Source organism: Pelodiscus sinensis, chromosome 2, assembly GCF_052426305.1.
Source record: "Pelodiscus sinensis isolate ZL-2025 chromosome 2, ASM5242630v1, whole genome shotgun sequence".
NCBI lineage: Eukaryota > Metazoa > Chordata > Testudines > Trionychidae > Pelodiscus > Pelodiscus sinensis.
Window position 1 is genome coordinate 21,069,413 of NC_143053.1, and position 22,878 is coordinate 21,092,290.

Below are 22,878 nucleotides of genomic sequence, written 5' to 3' on the forward strand. Positions count from 1 at the left end.
GAGACTGTTTAGAACTATAATAAAGATGTATCTCTCAGTGTGCAGGTAGATAGGGAGTTCATATAATTGGCGGTATTTACAGGCCCCTAAGAATATGGTACATTGTTTCTGTTAGGTTTAATAAAGCTGTTATGCATTTATTGAGTCTGAACATAGATGTATATAAACACAGCTCTTAACATAATTTTAGTGGGTCAATCTGCACCATACTTATTTGCACCCACAAATGGAAATCAGAGTCTGAAGATTGGTAATGATGTTCATTTATAATCCCTTGGCAAGCTGGCAGCATCCAAAATATTCATTGTGATGTATGCACTCTCTTTTGCTGCTTCAATGAATGACTCTGAGAAATAACATCTTAGTATTTCAGAAATGATTGCTATGATGATTATCCTACTGTGTCGTACTAAAAGATGTATGTATGCCACTGTTCAAAATGATCCTTAGTAACATCTTCTAAAGAAACTACAGTGCACTCTTGGTAATAGATTTTTTCTCAAGACACACACATGAGGCAATTTGAATGTATGAATAGTTAGCTTGGCAGTTCCTCTAGAATATTACTCTCAGAGGGATAGCTGTGTTAGTCACTGTTAGATGCATCTGATGAAGTGGGTTTTACCCATGAAAGCTGATGCCCAAACAAATCCATTAGTTTTTAAAGTGCCACAGGACTCCTTGTTGCTTTCCTAGAATATTAGTAATTAAAACCTGGAAATGTATGTAACCCCCTTTTTCCTCCCCGGGTTACTGGGGAGCAGGTCACACTCACAGGTGTGCCTGGGCGCCTGATGGTTTTAACCCAAAAGGAGATCCTGAGCACCCCAGTGTTGATGGTGTTTAGTTGGGGAAAGCCCTATCCCCCCCTTGCTGCAGTCCCTTGCTGTAATGAATGTAAAATGACGGTGCCTCCACCTGGCTGGCCTTGTACACACTGGTGTGCCTTGAGAGCCTCCAGGAATATACTAATTCCAGCATAAATCTGGATCTAATTCCAGAACAACAACTACAAATCATATACATCTAATAGACTACATTAAAATAAACAATCTTTACTTAACTTAAATAAACAGGGTTTAACAGATTAACACTGAATAGCATTAACAAAGTGCACACAATAACTGGGACTTATATTTCTAACATTTGTACTGCCAATATTGATCCCACCCCAGAGTGTGCATACCCCTGGACTCACAGTCCCAGACTCTTGCTTGTGTGGGCGCACTTGAAGAACTGCAGCTGTAGTGGAGATTCAGTCCAAGCTAGACAGCAGCTCTGTCCCAGGCAGCACTTTCTCAACCAAGCCCAATTACTTACAGCCTCATGCTGTGCCTATCAGAAGCAGCCTGCTAGATCCCAGTTCCATAGGCACTCCAACAGCCCCTGGACTGGATCAAACTCCTCCACAGCAGCCTGGCTCCCCTTCTGTTCCAAACTCCCAGACTGCTAGGCCTCTCTTCTCATGCACACGGAGAGGGAGAGATCTTCCACACCAGAATCCTTCCTTCCTTTTCCCAAGGGCTCATGGGAATTGTAGTCTGGATTGCAGTACACAGAGTCTTCTCCAGACCAAAAAAAAAAAAAAAAAAACCAACAAAAAACCAGAGGCCCCTTTAGCAAGGAGAATTGGAAAAGGATTTTTTCCCTAAATATCTCTTGAAGTCAATGGCAAAACTCCCAGTGACATCAGATATATACAATTCAGTCCTTTATGGGAATATATCAACTTGAGAGGGACAATTTATGGATTTTAGTAAAACATTTCTTACTGTATTCAGTCCCTCTACAATCCCTCATAGTACAAAGTATTTTGATCAGGTTGAACATTAGTTTAATGATGCATATCTGGTCCTCTTTTCAAACATCACCTGTATGTAGCATTTCAGTTTTAGTACCTCCACTGGTAAAAAGTATCTTATGTGATGTGTAGAGCTTGTTTTCTATCAATCATATCCTATCATATCAATCATATCACAATAATAAATGTGGCTGCTATAATCTTAGAAGTCTCTTGTTGTTTGAATTAAGATGATTTCAAGAAGACTGAGAATCTGATACATTTATCTTATTCTTTTGTCTTGTTTTATTAGCCCAATTAATCTATTGTCAAATGGCATAGAGTCCTTCTGGTGCTCCTGTCTCTTTCTCACTACACTACACAGCTTTCTCACTACACAGCTCCGCCCCGGGCGCACGGCACATGTGTGGCCCCGCCCCTGGTGTGCTGCGCACCTTACAGCTGCAATCGGGTGCATGGTGCGCACCTTACAGCTGCCATCAGGCGGCCCTCATAGGTTGGCGCCCGAGGCATCTGCTCAGCTAGCCCCCACTTTAATTGGGCCTGTGGGCAAAACCCACTTCTTCAGATGAACTTGAGTGGAGAAAAAAGGGGGACTTTCAGAATTAAGAGAAACAGATTTTACCTGCTCCCCAGACTTGTCTGGTAGCCACATTTCAATCATATTTGTATGTTCATAACTTTGAATAGAGTTTTGCTACACACATTTTACAATGACGATAATAAGCAGTGAGTTATTGGTTCTCAAATCTCGTAAGGCAGGCTTTGTACAAATTTTATTACAATGGTGTGGATACAGTGCACATTCGATCACAGTCTCTTAGAACATTCATGGGAAGTTAGAAGGAAGCTGACTGTATGCCTATGGCCTGGAATTGTAAAACATTTGCTTTGCTTCCATAAAATGTATTTATTTATAAAAATATAAGTTTTTTAGCTTCATAAATAAACCCCGCACAGTAACAGCGCCTCCCATCCCACCTTCCCAATTTAGTCTTCAGTGCTTTGGACCAAAGTGATAAGCATCATATAACTACTTTAAATCCCCTGGTCGCAAAGCACTCCAGAGGTGTTGATGAGTAAGCCATCTGTGTACAACTTATGAATTTATATTGATTTTATGATCTCTATGTATATCTAAGCAATCAGGCTTGAAACCAGATGGACCTCTTTTTGGGACATGGTGTTTGTCTGGCATAGGCAGGGGGATGGCATTTTGAAAAGCAGACATCTCTATTCCCATCAGTGTGACCGTGCACCTATGGTGTGTGTGTGAAGTCACCCCAGCAAAGGTGGAGTAGTGAAGTCTGTAAAAATGGCAACCTGCATGCATCATGTCCTCATGTATATCAGGTAACGCCAGCAGGTACATTCTGGTACTTCAGGGAATAATGTGACTCCATCATCCTAGGTATGAGTCTGATCCTCAGTGCGTATTAAATCGCCTATTTGCTCACAGGGACCGTGTCATGTATTACATCCCTTACCCGCAGGCAACTAAAAGGCAATCCAAAAGATTGTTAACATAGAATGACTTTGCCCTGGTAGGACAATGAATATGCTTTAGGAGGCTGGTAAAGGTAAAGGAAATCGTTTTTTTTCCCCACCAGGCTGTCTGCAGGGAAGCAGGACAGCATGGAAAGTTCCCCAGTAGGAAAGGAGAATAAAGGAAAAGGTGTTAGAAGCTGCTGTTTAAAACCCCCCACATATGCTCTGTGAGTTAGGGGAATCTCTTCACTGCTGACATAACAAGCTAGAGAGATCTTGTTGAAAGGGCAGGGAGACTATGAAGGCTCAATAGGAGAAAAAGAATCTAGGGCCTCTAGAAGGAATGAGCATTCGGTGACCATATTCCCCAAATGGAAAACCAGACACTGGGGCTAGCCAAAGCCCCCTGCTTCCCTCCCAGCTGGCTCCAGCTGCTTGCTAAGGCCTATTCCCTCTTCAGACCTGTGTGAGGCTGGCTCAAGCCACTCAACGAGCTCTGCCCCTACTCCCTGCACAGGACTGGCATCATTGCTGAGCCCTGCTTGTCCCCTATGCGAGGCTAGGGCTGGCATTGCTGCTTGTCCAACCACTGCCTGCTCCCCCTGCCACCTAAGCCCTGCCTCCCTTCCCCCTGCACTGGGCTGGCATTGCTGCTATTCCCACAAAAGTTCCTCTGCACCCACTCCATTTGTCCCATTTGCTCTTGCTAACTGATCATGAGAAGGGGCACCTGACACAGAGGCTGTACACTGGGAGAGAGCCTGAGAGGCAAAACCCAGTTCCCAGATGCTGCTCAGCCACAGAGGGCTCAGAATTGCACAGCATCCTATTGTGGGATCCAAACACAGCAGCCTGTTGAGTGTCCAGCAGGGGGAGCTGACCAGAACTGTGATGACACTATTATAAGAAAAACGGCTATTACTGATTTATAAGATGTAATGTCCATTGCCTAGGGCCCTGGGCTGGCAGTTAATAGTCCTGAATTAAAAATCAATTGACGTTCAATGCAACTTAGGTTTCTATGTGCATAAGTCACTTTTGAAAATGGAGTGCAAACGTGTAAAAAAATCTATCTGCACTTGGTGCGCATGGTCACTTTCTGGGTCCCAAGGTCCTGTGAGATACATAAATAACTTAAAAAACATTAAACATTTAAGACTTGGCCAATCCAACAACTGAAATCTGCTCAAGACAGATGGATAATACAATCAATTCTATTGAGCCTGGTCTTATCCGAGCAATTCAGTCTAGTCTACCTAACTGTTGCATGTAATCCTTCAAAAGACAATATTTTTTTCCCATGAGGTAAGCAGGTAGCAACTGCTTACCAGCTCATCTCTAAGGCTACCTCTTGACCAGTGGTCCCCAAACTTTTGGGGCTGCCGGGCTCCCGGGGGAGGCACCACGCATGTGCTGCGCGCCTGGGGCCGCACGTGTGCTGCTCGCCTGGGGCGGTACCACGCATGCGCTGGGTGCCCGGGGCGGGGGCCGTGCATGCACCAGGTGCCCGGGGCCCAAGGCGTACATAAATACCCTGGAGGGTGCCATGGCAACCGCGGGCACCGCGTTGGGGACCACTGGTCTAGACTACAGGCTTTTTGCACAAGAAGCTTTTTCTGGAAGAGATCTTCCAAAAAAACTTCTAGTGAAAGAGAGCATCCACACTGCAAAAGCACATAGAAAAAGCCATGCACTTTTGCAAAAGAGAGCATCCAGACTGCCTGGATGCTATCTCACATGTAAGCAGAGTTTGCTATGGACAGAATGGCCACTAGGGCACCTGTGCTTTTTTCTCTTCCCTCTTCTTCCAAAAAAACTCCTCTTCCCCATCCACACATGCCTTTTCGTGAAAGAGCTCTTTTGCAAAAAGGCTTCTTCCTTGTAGAATGAGGAATACCAATTGCACAAAAACCCTTCTGTTCTTTCGATTTACTGTCGAAAGAACACACTTGCAGTGTGGATGTAACTCAGATTTTGTCAGAAAAACAGGTTTTTTCTGACAAAACTCTGTAGTCTAGACATACCCTAAATGTTGACAACATAATCAGAGAAACTTTTCACAATTTTTTTTCAGTGTTACAAACCTATGAATAAGATCTGATGCAAAGTTAACCATCTTGCTTCTAAGAATCACTATTCGCCTGATTCTTCTTTGCCCATCAGAATGTCTTCGGCTCATGAAAATATTGTTGTGTCAGTTGTGTGACTGTATTTAGCTACATGAATACACATACGTCTGTCAACAGATGGACAGGGCATTCAGTATGGGGATGGGGAGTGTCTCAATGGTTGGTATCACATGAGAGTTAGGGCCACATGCTTTATTACATTTGTTTGCATAGATATTGCAAATCAATGTTTGTGACTAAATAAATAGAGCATGAAAGTTATTTACCACACGGCTGGGTAGTCAAGGCTTCTGAAGAGAGTTAGATTTTTGTGCATCACATCACTGTAGCAACTGTATCAGAAATGTAGCCTGGCAGGTAGACAGGAATAAAAGAATTATATAAGTCAAGAGTGTAGTACAGTTTCTTGACCAGACACAAAGAAGTTGTGTGAATTGACAGATTAAAAGCCCATCAAAAAATCCCCAAAATGCAAAGCAAACCTTCAATCTTGTGTTTGGAAATAGCACATGTGGCTAATCTATGCACTTGCAAATAACATTTGCAAGTTATTCATATCTACTCATGTTGTAGCATTCCCTCAGCTGCCTTTCCCTCACCCCTGTTTATATCTTGTCCAAACCTAATCTTGTAAACACCCATGTGACATTTGTAGACTGGTCACATATATAAAATTAAACATGTAAGAGTTTTGTAGGACCAGGACTTAAGCACATGGGTTAGGGGGTTAGGAGCCATATTTTATTATATGTTTGTACAATGCCAAACACAGTGGGGTCCAATTTCCTACAAAAGCAATAATAACAGTGTAGTATGTCACTGTTCTAACCCTGCACTTGGGATGTCCATATTAGTCACAGATGCCCAATGGTGAAAGTTAAATGAGCAGGTCAACCCAAGAGTTCAATAAGGCCACATACCACAGATGAATCAAATTGTGCCCACAATTCCACTAATATAAAACCATAACTCTGCTGACACACACCAGTGGATGAGCAGAATTTGGCCCTGTGTATTTAGGCCAAGATATTAAAAAATAGATACATAAAGTTAAGCTCCTTCATCTATATTTACGTACCTAGCAGCTTGATTTCAAAAGGACTGAGTGAGCACCCTGTTTTTCCAAAAGCCTCTGGCAGTAAAAGTCTCACCGAGAATCACTGGAACACACGCCCTGAGGTTCCAGTGCAGCAAGGTACATCAGCTCTTACGTCACATGAAGTCAGTAGGACTATTCACACACTTAAGGTTAGGCACGTGTGTAAGTACCTTCTTGCAGAGTCAGAGCCCTATTCTTGTGGGTGCGTTAGAAAATTCCACTGCTTTGATGCTTTTAGGAGCTTGACTTCAATGGGTCTGTTTAAACAGAAAAAAACTTTTTAAAAAAGTGATTCATACTATTTTTTGTATTCCATTGCCTGTAGAAAGCTGGCTGGCTGAGTACCTTGGCCACAATTGCACAAGGTATGGAGGAAGAGAAAAATTTTAAGTAGGGCCATGTCTATATGTACATCACTGCAGTGTCACATAATTAAGCCACCTCTGTGCACAGCAAGTGCTACTTTGGGGGGAGAATCTCACTCGTCAGCATCGTGCTGTACACACGTGCTTATGCAGGCCCTAACTTATGTTGCTCGGTGGGGTGGTTTATTCATATGCCTGAGGGACATAAGTTATCCTGGCATAAGAAGTAGTGTAGACATAACTTACTACATTATAGAAACCTCTCAAAATTACTTTTCTCCCCATAGAGTCATCAAGTTTAAGACAGGGGTGAGAAATAAGTGCCACACTATTTACCTGCACATCTGCTCACAGCTCCCGTTGGCCAAGGTTCGCTGTTCCCGGCCAAGGGTGGCTGCGGGAAACAGCATGGATCAAGACACCGCTTCCTGCAGCTCCCATTGACCAAGAACAGCAAACCTCAGACAGTGGAAGTTGTGAATGTTCTACCTGCAGATGTATGATCAGCCCCATTTTAGAGAAGGTAAACTGAGGTATTAAGTGACTTGCCCATGATCATGCAGGAAATCTGCATCAAGACCAGGTGGAGAACTCACACCTCCTGGAACCTAGTCTGGTGCCTTACTTGCAAGAAGATCAATCCTTGAGAGGCTGTTAAAATACTCTGAGAACTAGAATGTTAGATGTAGTTCTGAGCAAAAGAGAGGAAGTTTATTACATGGCTACAATCATACATATTTGGATAAGTTTAAATTTTTACTTGGAATATAAGTGCAGTGTGCTACTTCTCATAATACTGGTGCTATTTTTAAAACTTTAGCTGCTGAGTCAAATGATTTAGAATTTAGATTTAATATCCCTGCCTGCCCTCTGAGAATTTTGGCTTTCCTTAACAACATGTAAATTTCTAGCACTTATAATCACTTAATAAAGCTTAAAAACAAGCCCTAAAGGTTCAAACACCAGTGGGCAAAGGAAAAGAACCTACAAAAATCTAATTATTTCAGAATGTTTAGGCTTGGAAATACTCCAGGATAATAAACCTATAGACCCATTTTCTTAAAGGGGATTTCAACAGAAGTTACACACACCTTTGAGGATTTGGGAAATACTTCTGAGAGCTTTACAATTAACGTCTAAAATCTATCCTTTTTGTGAGGGGTGATTAGGACCTGTTTGGGTTTCCACCTTTTTTTGCACAGTTGTTATTAGTCCTCAATGCTTGTCCCTCTTCTTGTTCATCAATTGGTGCCCGTTTTCACATAGAGTGAGAAAACTGTGTCATGAGACTTAGGGATCGTGTGATCAGTAACAGGGGAGTATGAAATCCCTGCCTGCCCTGGGACGATCTCTATCTCAGGGGCAGTTCTGTGTCTGCAGTACCATCCAGAAGATCAACTTACTTGTTCTTGAGTGTGGTCCTGATCCCTTTCCTGGTTGTTCATGATCCTCATGGGCTAGTCCATGGAATTCTTGATCAACATCTTCTCCTGTTCCTGGTCCAGTCACGGTCCTGTTGGTGTCCCTTTTGCCCGGTGGCCCTGTGAATCTGATGATATACAGTTTTATCTGTTAGTCTTGTTAACCCACTGATGGTTTTGGGCCCCTGGCTTCAAGCTGAAGTTGTGTTAAGTACCAAGTTGTTTTAATAAAATCCTATTGTTATTTACACCCCATTTATTTCTCTATTCTTTATGGGGGGGGGGGGAGATTGAAGTGGGGGATCACTACCAGTGACTGAAATATGGTTCAAGGGGTACCTGTGTCAAGAGGGGAAATTAGTTCCTGCTTTACTCTCCAAACCTCTCAGTTGCATATTGCAGGTTTAACACGATCATATACAGCAAGTTTTCATTCCAAGGAGAATTCTCGATGCTACCTAGGAAATGCTGTCCAAAAAAAAGGTCTTAAATCCATTGCTCTGCAGATCAGCTGTCAAGAGATACAATATCTCCTTCTCTGTGAGAAGTAATTCATTCTCTGTGTCACTGCTCTTTGGGTCTACCTTGAATAGACAGCCTGCTGAATTGGACTGAATTATTTAAGATATGATTTTAATGTGCAGTACTGCCTAACAAAGACTTCAGATCCTGTATTCCATCACATTCAAGATTAGAAAATATTATAATAATAAAAGTTCAGAGGAACAGACTATAATTTATATGAATTAATACTTATTAACCTTTTGGAATCAGTTTATTATCTGCTTCATCTGTTATTGGGGACTATATCTTGATCTTAGAGGGATATGAACAGGAGGTCAAACACAACAATTTTTACTAAAGCATAATTCCCATTGCAGTACTACCTGCATTTAAGGACAGGAGAATAAGTTGCCTGGTGATCTCATGGACCAACATCAGTCAACGGACTGGTCACCAAGAAACACTGAGCTAGCTCCTCAGCTGATGTAGGTAGTGTAGCTCCAAAGGACAATGAGGCACTCAGTCCTGTTATCTAAAGGACCTAGGTCAATTTATATCAGCTGCAGATTGGGTCCTGTATTCTGGATAGTAACATTGTGCATCATAACCTGTTTTTAACGGATAAATTTTGTGAGCAGGGATGTTTCCAAGTTTATAGCACTGGATTGAGATTCAATCAGGGTTAAATTCTTACCTCTGCCAAAAACTTTCTGCCTGGCCTTGGGCAAGTCACTTAGCTTCTCTGTTCTTCAATTTCCCCAAGTTTTGGCCTCTCTGAAGAGGACTGTAATAAAATCAAGGCATAACTTGTTCCTATCAAAAAGCCTACTGACTGCCCCTTGCTGGTCATCACCACCATCTCTGTGGGAAGAAATCCAAGCCTGCATTATGGAGACTGGGGGTATTGTGAACTGATCTGCCACATATCAGCACTTTCAGACAGAAATGTGAATTTCAGAATTGCCATCCCAAGCATTCAGAAGTCATGTACCAGAATCCCAACCATCACAAGTGGCTTTAATAATCCTGAGGTTTTAAAAAGCATTAAATCTGGACTTTTTATTTGCCTTTTAGCTTTTCACCTTCATAGATTTTTAGGCACAAGAGGGACTGGGAGATCAGCTAGTGCTGTATAATGCAGGTCAGAGAATTTCAGCCAAGTACATTCAGAAAGCCTTGGAAAAGGTCCCTCATCAAAGAGCCTTCAGCAAAGTAAACAGCCATGGGGGAAGACAGAAGGTTCTCTCATGGATCAGTAACTGGTTAAAAGATGGGGAATAAAGAAGAGGAATAAATAGCCAGTTGTCATAGTGGAGAGAGAAATATTGGCATTCTGCAGGAATCCATACTGGGAGCTGGAGATAGACACTCTCATGTCCCCAGGGGTACCATGTTGTCATTCATTGCCACTGAGCCAGCTTGCTCCTGTGTAAGCAGGATGGCCCTGTGAACTACTGCTCCACACCCTGCATGCACGGAACCTAGAGAAGCAAGCGCAGGATTATATTTATGTAGTGGTAACGTTTTATGGCATGGAGCCTTATCATGGGCCAGGATCCCATTGTGCTCAGTGTTGTATAAACAGTATCACTGATCAACAATACTGCCCTTGTCCAAAAATAATTTATGGTGCCCCATCCGTGCTGTATTATTTAGCCAGTTCTCTAGACCCCAAATAAATTGCAAGGAACCATACTCGCTCGTTAACTTGGGAAGACCATACACCATGAACAAGAAATGCATTAATTATGCCACTGGCTGTTGCTACTGATTGGTTTTGGTTTGGCAATGCCACAAAAATGCTACCCATCCTATTTCATTTTTGTCAAATGTCATTTCTTATAATCTGTGGCATGGGAGACCTGATTTGAAGGAATTAAAAAAAAAAATCCTAATTCAAATCAAGTGAGTTATTCATCACTCAAGCCCTGAATTCTGCACCTCCCCATCACCTGCAAGGTCAAGAAGTACAACTTTCTTTGTTTTTAAACTCTAACTGTTCTTCCTTGGCTATGCCTCGCCTAAGGGCTCTTGGCGACTGCTCAGAATATATAGAATTTTCTTGTCTGCTTGGCTGTATTTCCTTCATTTTTAGCAGAGACTTGCAGTGCATGGATAAGTTGCAGTGCATGGAAAGGAAGTGGAAACGGATGTTTAGAAATCAGTCTTAATTTAGAGACCTGTTTTAATTTAATCAGTCTTAAATTAGAAGACTGTTTAAAAATCTGTCTTAATTACAGAAGAAGTCTGATTTCATGAATATCCGATATTTTCTTTTCAGTTACATGGGAAATGGTTATCACACAATGTAAAGGAATGTTGCAGAATTGAAATTTTCAAAAATACCTCAGGCCCAGATCTGTAAAGTTATTTAGGTACCAATCACTCACTGAAATCCATGTAGGTGCCTAAATACCATTGAGGCTCTGGTCCTAAGTGACTTAGGAATGTAAGAGAATCTACTCATCACTATGCAAGTCCTGATGACCAGGGATGGCATTGCTGCTCTCTTGCTGGGATAGTGCCCCTCTCTTGACCACCATTCCTATGTGGGGATGGTTTGGTATCTGATAACTCAGCTGTCTGACTAAGCCTCAGTCATCTAACCCTGCTGATGTCCCAATTGCTCAAACTAAACTTCTGCCTTCTGTGGGGTTCTTGTTCAGCCAGGCTATTCATTCAAGGTCTCTCCCAGACCCCTCTGTCGGGAAAGTTTTTCTGCCTTATTTTACCCAGGCTGAGGATCCATCCCAGAACTGCCCTCTCAGTATTTAACCCTGGCTCCTTTTATACAGGAATCACCTGACTTCTCTGAGATGAGGCGCATGCTGTAATCAGGGATGGCTTAAGCCCCAGCTCTCAAGCCACCCTGTTACAAGCACAAACAAGTCTCAAACTGAAAATGCATCAAAGTATATAGAGCTGGACACCCAACACAAGAATATCACCAGCACTGATCTCCATCTACACGAATCAGAGTTAAAACTGAAAATCGATTAACTCATCCCACTGGACCAACTCTGAGTGCTAAGGTGCCTGGAGGAGACAAGCCAGCTCATAAAAAAGTTCTAATATAGAACTTTTTATCCAAGCATCTCAGAGTGCTTTATAAAGGTGGGTAAGCCTCATTCTTCCCATTTTACAGATGATGAAAGTGAGGCCTGATTAAGGCTTGATTTTTAGGCTGTCATACATACAAGTGCACCTGCAACAACTAGGCACAACTGATGCCTAATTTAACTGGACAATTAATGCAGTCACATGCAAATTGTATATTTACATATGCAACTTGAGCCCCATTCTGTACCCTGGATATCATTGGCGAAGCTCTGTTGAGTTCTCTGGTGTAGGAATGGGGCCCATTGCCAGCTGTGTATCTTGCTATTTAGTTTCCCTGCTAATACCCCACCATATTTCTCAGACTCAGAAAGTGGATCTGTGTTGTTTATTTTTCTCTTTTACTGTAGGGCTATGTATTATTTAGTATCTAGATTCTCCTTGCTGGCACAGCCCAGCTGTTTTATGATCTGTCCTCCTGCATGGTTTTCTGCTGATCCCCTGCAACTGGGTCTCATTGTCAAATGTGATCAGTATTTGTGCTGTTCCATGTGTCTGGAACACTTCCTCTCTCCGCAATAGTTACTCTCTGTCTCTCTCTAACTCAGAGTATGATCTTTCTTTTCCCTTTAGTTTATCTTTGATTCTCATCTTGAAGCACATCGCACATGACGGACAAAAAACAAAACAAAACCACAAAACACAACCCAAACCCAAATTGAGTTTGAGATCTTTACTGTTTCTCTTGTAGACTGGTAAATCGCATGCACTTTATAAGGATTCCCACTGACCACGTCATTTTAAATAGTCACTTACTTAAGGGATTGCAACACCCACTATTGCCCAATAAGGCAAATACTTGCAAGCACAAGAAGATTTTGGCATTTGATGTCTTTAAAAGAAATTGGATAAAATTCTGAAGCCATGGCAGGCAATGGCAAAGCTTCTGTTGCACTTCTTCAGTTACCTAGGGTACGACTACACAGCAGTGATATTTCAGAATAACTGACCATATTCTGAAATAACATAGTCTGCATCTACACTACAAGCAGTTATTTTGACATAATGTCGAAATAATGTTGAGCTGGAGGACTTCTTACTCCAACTCCGTAACCCTCATTTTACAAGGAGTAAAGGAAGCTGGAGAAAGAGTGCTCTTTCTCAGACTTCTTGCTGTGTAGACAGTGCTAAAAGCCGAAATAAGCTATTTAGACTTAAGCTACACAATTGACATAGCTCAAGTTGTGTAGGTTATTTTGGCTTTAGTCCTGCAGTATAGATGTACCCTTAGTGACTAAGGAAATGTCAGCAAATTGGCACCAGGATTTCTTTTTATTCAAATAATTGACTTCTAATTGGTGAGAGAAGACCAGTTTGGTCCCTGCTTTAATACTTACACCAATATTCACCGTGGATATAAATAAAGTACTACTCAGTGGGTGAAGGTCAACAAAAGACCTATGCATCCACTTAAACCATATTTGGAAGATTTAAGTGGAAATTAAATGTTGCATCAGCACTTGACTGGCCTTCTGCACAAAGGTGAATTTCACCCAGCATGATTTATGGATGAAAAGTTGCCGTGGATACTGGACTGTTTCAAAAGCACAGAATTTTAATGCATCCAGCAAATGCTGTTTTGTTAAATGCAAATGTAGGGATGATATTTAAGGGCACTGTTTATGATTTGTTAGTCTAGAAAGTGCTACCAGACCATTTGTTGTTTTTTAAGTTTCAACAATTTAGTGAGTCTGGAATCACAGATAGAGCATCCTCTCTAATAGGGAATCCAGGGCCAAATCCACCAGGGAGAACTTGCTTGTTTCATTTCTATGCATCACCCCAATGTGAAGAAGACATACTAGAAGGCAATGGCCCACTTTAGCTGTAGGGACCAGGAACACAAGGAGGAGAAAGAGTCCTGGAAATATCTGACCTTCTGCATGACCATATGGGCCTCTCCTGCTCTCCACTACCATGCTGCCACTCCAACTCCACACTGTCTTCCACAGAAATGGAAATTGTTGTTTATGACGGGCTGTTCCCTCACTTCTCCCCTGGCTATGTGCAGCTGGCCTGTGCAGAGCATCCTCTGTGGGATAAAGGGAGCTAAGCATTAGTGGAGGTGACTTATGCAGAGGAGGAAGCACCTTTGCTCTCTGAGTAGTTCTCCCTCTCCTCTCTCCATAGAATTTAACTCTTGTTTTACAAAAGCCTCCAGGTAAGTCACTGAGGAGTAGAAGGAAGAAAGTGATTGCAACACTGGAGAAGTCCTTAATTGTCCTCAAAGGTATGCCTAAGATGCTTCGTTTGGAGCTGCAGTGAGTCTCTGCACACCCATAGCCTGGCAGGAATTTCAAAGTGAGATCAGCATCGGCCAGCAGTAGGCAAGATATGCATCCAGCCCTCCAAACCTTTTAATCTAGCCTACCCGCCCCTGTGACATGGAGCACTGCCACTCAAAGCAGCTAGCTGCTTCCTTTAGCTCTCTATGCTGCGAGGAGGGGGAGAGAGGAGGGAGAGAAAACTTTGTGCATTGTCCCTCACCCCCAGCAAAATCTCTCAGCTCCTATTGGCTAGCAATCATCAATGGGAGCGGAGAGATTTTACAGGGTGTGGGGGCAGCACATGAGCTATCCTCTTCCCCCAACAGCACAGAGAGCCACATGGAACAGACTGGTCTGGGCTGCTGGCAGGCAGGGAAGCCTGCTTGAGAGTGCTGCTGGCTGGGAGCTGTTTAGTTAAGTACCTCCTGGCCAGAGCTTGCCTCTGGCACCCCACTCCCTCCCACACCCAACTCCCTTCCAGACTCTGCACCCCTTCCTGGGGCCCTCCCCAGACCAGAATCCTCTCCTGTATCCACACTCCCTCCCAGATCCTGCACCCTAATTTCCTGCCCCAGGTCACAACCTCTCCGTTACCCAAACTCCCTCTCAGACCCCAGGCCCTCTCCAGCACCCCAGACTCCTATTCCGAGCTCCCTGCTGCACCTAACCTCCATCCCAGACTCTATTCCCCCTCCATAGAACAGTGCGCTCTTTGACTTTTACCAAAATCTTAGAATGGCACCCACCCAAAAATTATTGCCCACTTCTGGTATAGATCAGCTATAAATAAAGACCCAGTCCTCCAGTTGGCCTAGGCAGCTGGAGGGGTTGGCTCACATAGTGAGCCCCATGATCAGACCTAAACTATTATTTGCCTTCTAAGGCTACATCTAGACTGAAAGCTTCTTTCAGAAGGAGCTTTTCTGGAAGAGATCTTCTGGAAAAGTTTATTTCAAAAGACAGCATCTACACAGCAAAAGTGTAACAAAAAAAGCGATGTGCTTTTTCAAAAGATAGTGTCTACATTGATTGGATGCTATCTTTTATTTAAGTTGTGATTAGTCTGGATGGAGTGGCCACAAAGGTACCTGTGTTATTTCCTGGAGGCCTTTTCTTTTGAAAGAAAAACCCTCCTCCTCATCCACACGTGCCTTTTTCTGAAAAAGCTTTTTTGGAAAAAGGCTTCTTCCTCATAGAATGAGGTTTACCGCCGTCAGAAAAACCCCTCCGTTCTTTCGACTTTTTGTCGAAAGAACTCAATGGCAGTGTGGACGCAAGTATTGATTTTCCAGAAAAATTTCCATTTTCCCAGAAAAACCCTGCAGTGTAGACACACCCTAAGTGTCTCTCTGCTGGAAAGGACTTGGAATTGCCTCTATTAGTCAGTTTGCCAGGCCTCCATTTTTATAATACGGTACTTTTCTAATGTAGTGGAGTGTTGTACGATGCAGTCACAAATTTGAATAGTTTTTATAATAAGGGATTTGTTGTTTTAATGGATGCCCGCTAAAAAGGCTAAACTAGCTGGGTGACAAGTGGAATTTTCCTTGTCACAGGAATTGAACACTAGTGAAAGATTGTAAAGGATCTGCCTAGTTGTGAATATTATTTCATTCATTTTTCTATTCTTTATTATATGTTACAGAGGGGCTCATGCTGAAAAATAGTTTGGAAACATGAGAGTTGGGGGTGGGGAGGGTGTTCTGAACCACATTTTAGTTTTACTCTGTAGAAAAACAAAAAGGCCTGTTTGCAAAATTTGGATCTTGGATCATTATTTTTAATTTCTTTTGGTATTTATTACTTGTATGGAAGTGCCATCTAGGAGCCCCATTGTGTGAAGTGTTTTATAAACAGTGAACAAAAAGATAGACCCTGCCTCAAAGAGCTTAAGATGAGACAATAGATGGTCTGGATTCTGATTTCCTCTCCTCAGCATTCAGACCTATGGTTTTAATTCTGTTCCATCTTCAGTAAATATATGAGCTGGCTTTCCAAGATGCTGAGCCATTGCAGCACTAGTTGTCTTCAATAGGATCAGTGGAACTTCTGAAAAATCAGGTTTAGAATCCTTAGTTGTGAACTATTGTAGGTGGAATTGAAAAGAAACCACTTTATGCAATCAGATTTTTCAAATATGGTATCCAAAAGAGGTTGTTTCTCACAGCGTATAATTATTATTATCCTGCTACTGTTGTGCACTACACCTTTAAATCTCATCAGACTCTGCTTGCCTGCATCTATTTTGTGTTCAGGTCAGTACAGAAGGTTACAGAACAGATGCACACTCAGCTGACCACAAAATGGCTGCCAATCTCATGTAAAAGTTATATTTTGTCGGCTTGTTCACTTCACTCATCCGGAATCATCAGTTTACTCTTAATATTTATAAAATATGAAAAAATATTTCAGAGAAAAAACAAAGGGGGGAGAGGGAGTGTAATTGACCAGTGTCATGGTCATATGTTTATTGTTAACCAAGAAAGCTGACTAAATGAATTTGTGAGCAAATTTTGTGATAACACTATCAAATAATTAGATTGTCAGTTCTTTGGGGGCAGTAATCATCTGTTTGTTGTGTATTGTAAAGTACTGCTGTGACACTTTGTTCCTCAAAACAGTACCTTTGAAACCCAAAATTCACCACTGTCATATAATTATGATATGCTTTGTCCAAAATATGCCTTGTGAGACATCATGTTAAAAGTCTTGATCTGCTGAACATTAATATCCTGTTGGATTGCGTGTTCTAGTATTGTACATAAAGTTATGAAATGCTGCTGTGTATGTTATTAGAATATGTTGTGAGGTTGGGAACATCCACAACCAGCCTTTCAGGTGCAGAAGCTATGAACACGCTTCAAGACATTCCCCCTATTTTCTTGGAGATTTCTTGGAAGAGGCACATACACTGTTGGGGTGGATTAATCCCTTCAGCAAAGATCTTTCCAACAAGCTGGAGGAAAGTATAAAAAGGGGAAGTGATATCATCACTTGGGCTCTCCCTTTGATTTACTGCCTGGAGGAATGTCTAGAGGACAAAGATTTTGAAGTGGGGAAGGGTGGTCCCAGCCGTGTCCCTGCTGCTCTGCCCCTACCTTGCGCCACTCGCACACACCGTGTACTCACACCTGCTGGAGAGCGCTGTGGGCCCTGATAAGACACTGCCTCGATTCCACACTCAGCCCTTGGGCCGCTAACTTATTCCCAATTTGGAACAGCATCTGGCTGCCAGGCAGGAAGGACTGTTACAATAAATAAACCCTGTTACAGATACTGGAGCTGGGTTTTGGGCTCTGCCCCAGTGGGATCAGCCCAGGGGGGTGGGACTAGGCTGCTCTCCTGTCCCAGTCAGGGGACTGGGGAAACCTGAGCCAGCATTGTCACCAGCTGCAGGGGAAGGTGTGGCTCGGGGCTGCCCAGCACTTGGAAGGGGGACCTACCCTGGTTGACTGCGGGCAGTGCCGGGGGAGGGAGAGGTTCTGTCTTGGCTGTGGAGGAAGGGAGCTGGAAGGAGCTGTCCTGGGTGGGGAGAACTGCCTTGGCTGGGGTGGAGCAGAGAGAAGCTGCTCTCCTGGCTGGGGGAAATTGGATCTGGGGGCCCCCGACATTACCATCCCCATACAGGGCAGTGTGGGGAGGGGCAGCTGAAGAGCCAGCACTTGACAGCTTCCCCACCAAACCAGTCAGGATCATATGTCAGAGGCTCCAAGATCTACCAGTAGATCCTGATCTACTGGTTGGTGACCACTGTCCTAGATGCTAATACAATACAAACAAACAAGTACATAATAATGATTATTTTAGGCTGTATTCAACCACATATATCCTGGTAGAGTTTTCTTTATGGAACAGTTTATTTGATATATACAATCAAAATCAGTCACATAATTTAGTGGACAACTCAAGTTGCTAACTATTCAGCGAGCTCTAATTATAAGGGATTTGGAGTTGTACTTTCTATAGTGCTTAAATGTGCAAATCAGAGAAAACAGGGCAAAGGAAAATACAAATCAACAAAAGGCAACTTGTTCTCTGCATATTAGATATTTCAGAAGGATTTGGGTAGATTATGTATTTTCATAGTTTTCTCAGGCCAATCAGTTTCAAGCAGCATGAGCAACCAAGGAACCAAAGAAATGACCAAAAATAATTCTAGACAGTTACAAAACTACATCTTACAAGGAAACACAATACAAAACCAAGAGCAGCAAGAGAGACTTTATAGAGCAGCTTGTGGCTGTAGTAATTCATCACAGGAAAGAATTCAGCCAGTTTAAAAATAGAAGCTGTCAAGTGAACCAGGGCATATTGGAGCTGCATGGGCGGCTGACAGCTCTATACCTGAAATGCTAAAATGGAAAGACACCCCTTATCTAGTGTCAAAGGAAGGCCGGCTGGTATAGATGAAGCACTTTAGAAACCTGTGACTGGGTCAATTTGAATCTTTCCTTTCAAGGGAAGTTGGAGGTGGTCAGTGGTCTATTCAGTCCCCACAGCAGCCCCGAATCAGAAGGATGCAAAGCTGGCTTAAAGCCACTATCACCTTCACTTACCACAGACAATGTATTCTGGTGCAGCACGGAATCTCATCCTCTGTGCTGGAGGATGAGGTGTTGATTTCTGTGCACTTAGGATAGTGATAGAAATGTAGCCGTGTTAGTCTGGTGTAGCTGAAACAAAATACAGGACTATGTAGCACTTTAAAGACTAACAAGATGATTTATTAGGTGATGAGCTTAGTCTATGCTACTCCACTCCCCACCCCGTCGATTGAACCTATCCAATTTTAGCTAGGTGAATAGCATAGCTGAAAAAGCGGCAAGGAGGGTCTGACGAAGTGGGTCTTTGCCCACGAAAGCTTATGCTCCTACACTTCAGTTAGTCTATAAGGTGCCACAGGACTCCTCGCCGCTTTTGCAGATTCAGACTAACACGGATACCCCTCTGATACTTGACTGCATAGCTGAAGTTGACGTACTTACCATGGTGTTTTCCACACAATAAGATCACGGGGGCTGCTCTCTCGTTCATTCTGACCACTCTTGTCCTGATGGAATCGATCACCAGTGAATCGATCACTGCAGCATTGATCCACCCTCAAGTGTAAACATGCCCTTTCAGCCTGATCTGAGTCTTTCCATTGGCTTAACGGGCTTTGGATCAGGTCCTTAACTGTGGAAAGTATACATAAAAAGGCTATTCAGAGAGCCATCATTCCATTAAGTAACAGCTGTCTCTGGCAGCTTCCAGAGATCTCAGTAATGAGGTTATCAAACACGGAGATGTGGTTCATGCCTTCAGAGTCTATTTTGATGCCCTTTCTTCCCACCAGCTTAATATAGAAACAAAAAATATTTCTTCTTGCTGCTACAATGTCTTCTTAGTCTCAAGTTTCTGAGGGATTTTTCCCCTTTATCTTATTGCAAACATTGAATATTGATGAGTATATGTGTCTAATACATTATGTTCACAGCATATGCACTAAGATGTTAGATAAAACATAAATAATTATTATTCTAGAAAGTTGCAACATAACCCTAGAATTCAGAATGATAACACACCCGAATCAAAAAACATACACAGAGAGAAAACAGGCAGATCCCTAAGGCAGAGAGCTACAGGTTGAACCTCTCTAGTCCGGCATTCTTTGGTCCAGCAATATCTGTGGTTGGCATGATTTTAGTTAGCCATATGTTTACTTATAATGAGTGTAGCCAAGTTTTCCATAGTCCCATAAAGTTAGTTTACACTACAGCCACCAGTCCTGGCTCCCAATGTTCTATGCTGTTATTTAACTCTAATTTTCCTATAAGTGTCTTCTAGAGCCCAGTAAGCAGTGGAAGGGTTGATAATGTTGCTGGACAACATTGACTTCCCATGGTCCGGCAAATTCTCTGGTTTAGCACTGGTCTGGTCCTGAGGGTACCAGAGAGGTTCAACCTGTAGCTCTCTGCCTTAGGGATCTGCCTGCTTTCTGTCTGTGTATGTTTTTTGATTTGTGTATGTTATCAGGCCTGGCAATGGGGAGGGAGCAGGCAAAGAGAGCAACTGCCCTGGGACCTGGCAATTCAAAAGGACCTGGGATGCCCAGCTGCTGTTGCTACTGTGGGAGCGGCTGGAGCCCTCGGCTTTTTAAATCACCCCTGAAGCCATGTGCAACATATTCCAGGCAACTCAGAGGGCTAGTGAGAGAGGGCATGGCAGGGCCGGGGCAGAGCTGAGAGCTGGTTGTCCAAGCTCTGTCGCTTCTGCCAGAGGCCCCACCCCTTCTAGGAATGTGAAGCTGGGCTCTTCCCCCACCTTGCCCAGGGACCTGGCAAGTCAGTCAATCCCCTTGGCTACAACTCACCCTTCTTAGCTTTAAGCTGACTCTGTCTAGACAGACTTTGATCACATGTGATTCTGAATTGTCTTAATTAGATAGAAAACTGGGGGGGGGGGGGGGAGAGTGTGTCAGGTATCATAAATTCCACCTAACAAAAAATGACCCACACATAGTTTTCTAAATCAGAAAGCCTCCTGGGATGAGGTTTACCTGGGTGGTCGACAAATACCTTTGATGTCACCACCCGCGCGTCCAGACTATCGCGCTGAGCCGATAAACAGCTGATCAGCTGTTTGTCAGCTCAGTGCGGCAGCCATGTAAATTTAAATGAAGCGGCGATTATTTAAATCGCTGCTTCATTTTACTATGTCCGGTAGCCTAATCTACATGCCTCTGGCGACAGAGGCATGTAGTCTAGACGTACCCATAGAGTCCAGTCCCCTGCCCAAAGCAGGACCAATCCCAACTAAATCTTCCCAGCTAGGGCTTTGTCAAGCCAGGGTTTAAAAACCGCTAGGAATGGAGATTCCACCACCTCCCTAGGTAGCCCATTCCGCTGCTTCACCACCCTCCTAATGAAATAGTTTTTTCCTAATATCCAACCTAGACCTCCCCCGCTGTAACTTGGGACCATTGCTCCTTGTTCTGCCATCTGTCACTACTGTGAACAGCCTCTCTCCATCCCCTTTGGAACCTCCTTTCAGGAAATTGAAGGCTGCTATCAAATCCCCCCTCATGCATCTCTTCTGCAGACTAAACAAATCCAACTCCCTCAGCCTCTCCTCGTAGGTCATATGCTCCAGCCCCCTAACCATTTTGGTTGCCCTCCACTGGACTCTCGCCAATGCGTCCACATCCTTTCTGTAGTGGAGGACCCAGAACTGGTCACAATACTCCAAATGGGGCCTCACTAATGCTGAATAAAGGGGAATAATCACTTCTCTAGATCTGCCGGCAATGCTCCTCCTAATGCACCCCACTATGCCATTAGCTGTCTTGGCTACAAGGGCACATTGTAGATTCATATCCAGCTTCTCATCCACTCTAAACCCCAGATCCTTTGCTGCTGACATGAGGTTTGAAAAGCAGCACAGTGGGGCATGCAGGAGAAAAAATGCAAGTGGCTGCTAGTGAATTAGTGGGTGATCCATGTCATGGCAGAGTGGGGAAGGGAAGAATAGTATGTAAACTACAGGAAGAGAAAAAGCTGAGTAGATTGAAGACTGGGAGGAAGGGGGAACATAGAGAGGGGAATATAAGAATAACATATAATTCAAGGCCAATATAATACAGTAAAAGAACAAAAAGTGAACCATGTAGGGAGAAATACATTTGGGGATGTGTCTACACTGGGCCACTTATTCCGGAAAAGCAGCTGCTTTTCCGGAATAACTTGCCAGCTGTCTACACTGGCCGCTTGCTTTTCCGGAAAAGCAATGATGATCTACTGTAAAATTGTCAGTGTTTTTCCGGAAAAACTATGCTGCTCCCGTTCGGGCAAAAGTCCTTTTCCAGAAAAACTGTTCCGGAAAAGGGCCAGTGTAGACAGCACAGTAGTCTTTTCTGCAAAAAAGCCCTGATTGCGAAAATGACGATTGGGGCTTTTTTCCGGAAAATCGCGTCTACATTGGCCATGGACGCTTTTCCGGAAAAAGTGCTTTTCCGGAAAAGCATCCTGCCAATGTAGACGCGCTTTTCCCGGAAATACTTATAACGGAAAACTGTACCGTTTTAAGCATTTCCGGAAAAGGGTGCCAGTATAGACACAGCCTTGGCGTTCGCCATTTCTTTATGCTGTTTAAAGGCAGATTCAACTAATTCTTTTCAAAATTATTCCACTTGTGTTTTAGATTCGTAGATTCCAAGGCAAAAAGGGATCATTGTGATCATCTAGTACAGTGGGCTCCAACCTTTTTACACTTTCTGAACTTAAGGGCAACCCAAGATCTACCCTACCCTTCACTGAGGCCCTGCCCCTTCCCTGAAGCCCCGCCCCATTCACTCCTTCCCCTCCTCCCCGCATTGCTCACTATCCTCCATTTTTCACTCACTTTTACCAGGTTGGGGCAGAGAGTTGGGGTTCAGGAAGGGGTGTGGGCTCTGAGCTGGAGCCAAGGGTTTCGGGTGTAGGCAGGGAAGAGGGATGCAAATTGTGAAAGGGAGTTTGGGGGCCCTGGGCAGGAGCAGAGAGTTGGGGTGTAGGATGGGTTGGGGTAAAGGTTCTTGAAGGGGACTCAGGGGCTATAACTACACTATAGAGTTTTTGCAGAAAAACAGCCATTTTTCCTCAAAAAATCAAGTGCGTTTTTGCGCAAGTAACTAGAAAGATCAGAGGGGTTTTTGCTCAATTGGTAATCCT

The 22,878-nt window shown here is 43.4% G+C and overlaps 1 long non-coding RNA gene across 1 annotated transcript; it reads right to left on the reverse strand.

The window, feature by feature from the left end:
* Nucleotides 1-6,537: 6,537 nt before the first annotated feature.
* Nucleotides 6,538-19,342, reverse strand: LOC149525239 (uncharacterized). The gene is made up of 3 exons (XR_016348601.1): nucleotides 19,177-19,342; nucleotides 8,286-8,431; nucleotides 6,538-6,774 (listed from the first exon to the last, which is right to left on the reverse strand). It is a non-coding gene; the product is annotated as an uncharacterized LOC149525239 (long non-coding RNA).
* Between the last annotated feature and the right edge of the window lie 3,536 nt (nucleotides 19,343-22,878).